The sequence below is a fragment of the Palaemon carinicauda genome, chromosome 11 (genome assembly GCF_036898095.1).
Source record: "Palaemon carinicauda isolate YSFRI2023 chromosome 11, ASM3689809v2, whole genome shotgun sequence".
In the NCBI taxonomy this organism is placed as follows: Eukaryota; Metazoa; Arthropoda; class Malacostraca; order Decapoda; family Palaemonidae; genus Palaemon; species Palaemon carinicauda.
The window spans coordinates 62,122,200-62,129,335 of NC_090735.1; the positions used below are offsets into that span (position 1 = coordinate 62,122,200).

Below are 7,136 nucleotides of genomic sequence, written 5' to 3' on the forward strand. Positions count from 1 at the left end.
TATATATATATATATATATATATATATTTATATATATATATATATATATAATGTATATATACAGTATACACATATACATAAATACATATATATATATATATATATATATATATATATATATATATATATATATACACATATATATACATATTTATACATAGATATATATTATATATACATACATACATATACATATATATTATATATACATACATACATATACATATATATTATATATACATACATACATATACATATACATACATACATACATATATATATATATACAATATTTATACACACATATATATATATACACACATACATATACATATATATTATATATACATATATACATATACATATATATTATATATATACATACATATACATATATATTATATATACATACATACATATACATATATATTATATATACATACATACATATACATATATATTATATATACATACATACATATACATATATATTATATATACATACATACATATACATATATATTATATATACATACATACATATACATATATATTATATATACATACATACATATACATATATATTATATATACATACATACATATACATATATATATATATATATATATATATATATATATATATATATATATATATATATATATATACATATATATATATATATATATATATATATATATATATATATATATATATATATTGTGTGTGTAGAACGAATTACGTCTGTGACAGCATCAGCAAAGAGAATAATCTAAATCTTCACCTTCTCATTTTTCCAGAATTAATTCCGTCTATACCAAACACGCCCCAACAAACCACGTCCAGACCATCAGTTTTCAATTTCTCTCATATGGGGAATCTAATACAAACCATGACCACAAATCTTGATGCAAACAAGGATAAAGTTAAAGCAGTTGGTGATGCGAGTGTGAATCGCATGTTATAGTTAGAACATCTAGAGAGTGTTGGATAGGCGAGTGAAAGATGCAGTAAAATGGAAGGGGTTAAAGATCCATGGATGTATAAAAGAATGGAGCAATGGATGTAGCAGGGGGTTGGGTTATTATGCTGCTAAAGAGCCGTTTCTTTTTCTACTCCGTGTACAAATTATGCCCTCACTGTCTAAACAAAAAATATTAAGCGAAACACTGAATGTAAAAGATATTCACAAACTTACCTTATTAAAAAGACGACAGCGAAGACTAAAGAACAACGCTGTGGAGTTGGCGAGCCAAGGATACTAGCGCTTTTATCTGAACACTAATAACTAAACAGATAGCACAACATATAAATGTCATATGCGACGGATTTCCTGTGTTGTGTTGGAGTAGAACACTGCCACGCCATGACTCAATTCGCCCCTTTTTTCCAGAGATAAGATCGAAAGAACGACATTGGAATGACAGTATGTTAATTAGGATAAATTATCCCGATCAAGAAACAGGCAGGGGCGTCGCTACAGATTTGGGAGCCCGGGGTGTGAGTTAGCAAAGAGGAACCCCCAACTTATCTTGGCAAGTTGATGGTAATTTTAAAGAGACCCCCCCCCCCCAAAAAAAAAACGTAATTTACCCCGTTTTGGAAGTGCCCCCCCCCCCCCTCATGGAGGCCTTGCTACGTCGATAGAAACAAATACGTAATTGCCTTGTTTTGCCCACTGTCGGTGTAAAATCTTTCCATAAATATCAACGTGTCTTGAATTAATCTTATGGTCAAAATGATATGCTCTTTTTTCTAAACAATCTTTTCCCAGTTTGGCCAAGAGGATTGTTTTCCTTTCTTCCAGCCCTAACTAGAATAGAGTATTTTGATGCCCGTATATCTGATAATTGTTCTTTAAACAAGAGGATACTTTATCATTGGGCAGCCCAAGAAAATTTGTTTCTATCTTGTGCGTCTTCGAATGGAGTAGAGAGAAGCTTTTCATTTCACCCGTCACTTAAACAGAGACGGATGGAAGTTACAGATGGCAAGTGCTGTGAAGTACAGTAATGAGTTGAATCAGACAGTACAGTGACCCCAGTAATTGCCTTCTGTAATTGGGGAATACAAGCATGACCACCATCTTTTGTCGGCCAGAATAAGAAGAGTACCACGTGATGATGAGTCAGGGGTACAAAGACCAACAGCAAAGCCTTTCGCGTACATGGAAATGCAAATATAATGGCAGTGGATGGATGGGTGGAAAAACACCCTACGTAAGCGTGTAGATTGCATTATTATTATTATTATTATTATTATTATTATTATTATTATTATTTTTAATATTATTATTACTGTTGTTGTTGTTTTTAACCAAGCTACAACCCTAGTTGGAACAGCGGGATGCTATCTATAAGCACAAGGGCTCCAACAGAGAAAAGTAACCCAGTGAAAATAAAGAACATAAGAAAATAGATACACTACAAGAGAAGTAATGAACAATCAAGATAAAATATTTAGAGATCAGTAACAACGTTAAAATAGATGTCATATCTAAACTACGAGGAGACATGTCAGCCTCTTCGACATAAACGCATTCGCTGCAAGTTTGAACTTTGGAAGTTCCACCAGATTCAATTACCTGATTAGAAAGATCATTCCACAATCTGGTCAAAGCTGGAAAAAACATTCTAAAATACTGTGAGCCTTATAATGGAGAAGACATAACTGTTAGAATCAACTGCATAAAAACTTGAAGGCAAACTTGAAATAAATTCGAAATGCATCTCATGCCAATTCTGTTAACCATACTTATTGATTGCATCACATTAACTAGGCGTACACACTAAGCTATCGACGCAAAAAAAAAAAAATAAATAAATAAATAATTATACACCTATAAAAATCTTTCGAGAAAACGTTATGCACTCCATTACATACAACAAGAATTAACGCCATGAAATCATATTTGCATAATGAGGTTAAGAACAGCTGATGAAAAATTTCAAAAGATGAGTTATCCGAAATGATTATTAGCACTTTCGAGTAAAAAAAAAAAAAAAAAAAAAAAAGTGGGATGAAAATGCCAACTAACATTGAAGAAATGGCGAGAAAATGTAAAGAAAGATCCGTAAGAAAATGGAGCTGAAATAAAAAATGAAGCATATCAATTTATTAGCAACAATTCCAGCTACATGTCCAGCACACATTGTTAGTGACCAAAAAGGAAAGAAACGTACACTAGTGTCACGTGTTGAAGAAAACGACAACTGCATTGCTGTAATATATTTCTGCATAAGTTACTCAGCTAAACTGTACCGTACTCCTTCCTTGTGGAGCCCATAAGAATAACCAGCGAGAGAGAGAGAGAGGTATGCCAAGTTACTTGGCAATCGTTGTTTTCACCAACGAGTTGTTCGATCCAGTTGGCCTACTCTCTTATCTGACAATTTGACTGACTGACAGACAGACACACACTGCCAATCCTAAAGCTAAGAGAGATAATGCTTGCACGGTAGAGTATATCAGAGGACACGCAACCCCATTGTGAGAATAACTGATCGTTGAAATAACGTCATACGAATATACACTTACTGTTATTTACACAGGAATCGGATTCCATGTTTCACACAAACACACACAAACGATCTTCGCGTCTCAATTATTGAATGACAAGGAAAACGACGGACAAATACAATATCAACAACAACAATAGATGTAGCCATTTCTAGTCCACTGTAGGGCAAAGGCCTCAGACATGTCCTTATTCATGTCTGGGGTTTAGCCAGTTTTTATCCCCACGCTGGCCAGTACGGATTGATGATGGAGGAAGATGTTCGTTTGAAAGACCACAGCAAACCAACCTAGTGTGGATGGCACTGACTAATGCAGCTTTTTGATCATGGCAATAAGCATACCCTTTTACTACGTTAAGCTATTCACACTGAGACCAGCGTAAACAAGAAAATGTGATCTCGAAGGAAATTTAGTTTTTTCCCTTATTTCAAATGGTATAAATTAACATACAGCCACATGTACATACATGCATACATTTTGGTGAGTATTTCAGCAATGCTTAGGTAGTAGTAATGGTAATAATAATAATAATAATAATAATAATAATAATAATAATAATAATTATTATTATTATTAATATTATTATTGCAATCACAACATCAGATAAAGACAAGTAACATAATGGTTTCGTAAGGTTCAAATGGTGTCAATTTTTAAATGTTGCGTAGTTAAAAAAATAAACAAAAAAAAACCAATGTATAAACAAAGATATATTTTTTTAATCCAAATTCAAAAGCATAGCAAGCGAAAAATAATGCATTCACCAGAGACAGGCACAACAACGACACACTCATCACACACACACACACTACAAGTTCTGGTGCCTACACTACAAGAAAAGCATTGACACTATCTACTGTTGTCGTGAAGAAACTTTATTACAGCTTCTTTATTGTCCTATTTACAAATTTGCAAACAAAGGAGTAAGATCAATGCCATCAATAACAACAACAGTATTATTATTATTATTATCTTTACAAGCTAAGCTATGACCCTAGTTGGAAAAGCAAGATGCTAATAGCTCAAGAGCTCCAACAAGAAAAAATAAACCTGAATCCTAATCACCTGGCACTTCAAATACATTAAAACGTATATAAATATAAAATAAAATTATACATACGTCATACGTGTATGTATGTATGTATGTATATATATATATATATACATATATATATATATATATATATATATATATATATATATATATTTATATATATATATATATATATATATATATATATATTTATATATATATATATTTTCATATATATATATTATATATATATATATATATATACTGTATATATTATATATATATTCATATATATATATATATATATATATATATTCATATATATATATATATATATATATATATATATTTATATATATATATATAAATTTATATATAAATATATATACACAGTATATATATATATAATATATATATATATATATATATATAGAGAGAGAGAGAGAGAGAGAGAGAGAGAGAGAGAGAGAGAGAGAGAGAGAGAGAGAGAGAGAGAGAGAGAGAGAGAGCACACACACATTTACATTATGCATAAGAGTTTCTAGACGATATAATTACTTACCTAAGCGATCACAACTATCGGTCGTTCATTTATCTTGTTGTTGTGTTCTGCAAGAGAAAAAGAGAACAAATATTACTAAGAATAACTTGGGCGAAGTAAATTCACACACGCAAAAAAAAAAAAATAATAATAATAATAATAATAAAAGGCCTTAAATACTCATAAATTTATGTCAATACAAAGTTCTGACTGATCGAAAGAGTTGCACTGAAATTTATTCTTATTAAAACTGATAATAATAATAATAATAATAATAATAATAATAATAATAATAACAATAACAATAATTACAACAACAATAATAATTTTCTTCATTTTAATATCAATAATAATAATTTTCCTAATCTTTATAACAATAATATTCCTAATTTAATAACCCCAATAATAATATTCCTAATTTAATAATCACAATAATAATTTTCCTAATTTTTATAATACAAATATTTCTAATGAATATTTTCATAATGAATAATAACAATAATAATAATAATAATAACAACAATAATAATAATAATAATAAATGAATGAAAATAAAAGTAATAAATGATCATCAATGAATAATAATAATAATAATAATAATAATAATAATAATAATAATAATAATAGCAACCTATCTCCTGGTTTCTGACGAGTTACAATTAGAATGAAATAATTAAGATTACTTTCATACTTTACACACCAGACAACCTGCAATGGTGACCCAGCGCGGCAGGTAATTCTCAAGATAACCTTATCATTAACATACCTTCACCGATAAGAATTATCTGAACAACCCTAATCAGTAGCATCAAGCCCACTTTTTTATTTGGTCCTAACTTATTTCTATCTTGTTTGGTGAGCCCGAAACATAACTTAAAAGAGTCCCAGAAACTGGGGGGAAATAATTATATAATTCAGAACAGTTCTTTTAGCTAGGAAGATATAACTAAATAATTCAGAAGTCCTTTTAGCTAGGAAGAAATAACTATATAATTCAGAAGTCCTTTCAGTTAAGGAGAAATAACTATATAACTCAGTAGTCTTTTAGCTAATGAAAATAACCATATAACAACTCAGAAGTTCTTTTAACTAAAGAAAATAACTATATAACTCCGAAGTTCTTTTAATTAGGAAGAAATACACAACTCAGAAGTCCTTTTAGCTAGGAAAAATAACGATATAACCCAGAAGTCCTTTTAACTAGGATGAAATAACTGTATAGCTCAAAGTCCTTTTAGCTAGGGAAAAATAATTATGTAACTCAGAAGTCCTTTTAGCTAGGAAAAATAATCATGTTACTCAGAAGTCCTTTTAGCTGGGAAAATAACTATATGACTATAAGTCCTTTTAGCTAGAAAAAATAATTATATAACTCAGAAGTCCTTTTAACTAGAATGAAATAACTATATAACTCAGAACCCTTTTATTAGGAAATATAATCATGTTACTCATAAGTCCTTTTAGTTGGGAAAAATAACTTTATAACTTAGAAGTCCTTTTAACTAAGAAGAAATAACTATATAACTCAGAAGTCATTTTACCAAGGAAGAAATAACTATACGACTTAGGCCAGCACCATTAGACAGAAGTAGGGCCAGTTCAATTAAGATTCAGGTTTTACCAATATATCAATCGCAAGAACCCACGAATTGGTTGTTCGCTTTGGCCAAAATCAGGGATTGCTACATGGGAAGTTATTCAGCGTATCTGGAATTTTCCGATTCCAGTATATTACGAAGTCAAACAGCGGTCATCACAGATCACAAAAATTTGAAATCAAAGTTTGTTGATATTAGGTTGCAAAACCATGTCCTGTTTTCCTATTCACGTATTAACAACATATTTCCTTATATATATTTAAATTTTTAGAGACAGGCGACCCGAACCTAAGTATATCATCGTTGACAAAATTTTTCCAAATAGAATAGGAAAGAATAGGCTACTAGAAACAATTCAAATAAAACCCTTTTATGAAAAATGAAGGCTATCATAAATTATATTCCCCTTTCGAATGCATCGCGAAACATGAAATTACAAATATT

At 29.9% G+C, this 7,136-nt stretch overlaps 1 protein-coding gene across 1 annotated transcript in view; it reads right to left on the minus strand.

Annotated features, from left to right (window-relative positions):
- The window catches only part of LOC137650039 (plasma membrane calcium-transporting ATPase 2-like), a 145,609-nt gene extending 140,441 nt beyond the window's left edge, over positions 1-5,168 (minus strand). Inside the window, 1 exon segment of the mRNA XM_068383061.1 lies at positions 5,116-5,168. The gene's annotated coding sequence lies outside the window, so the exon portion shown is untranslated.
- Positions 5,169-7,136: the final 1,968 nt, after the last annotated feature.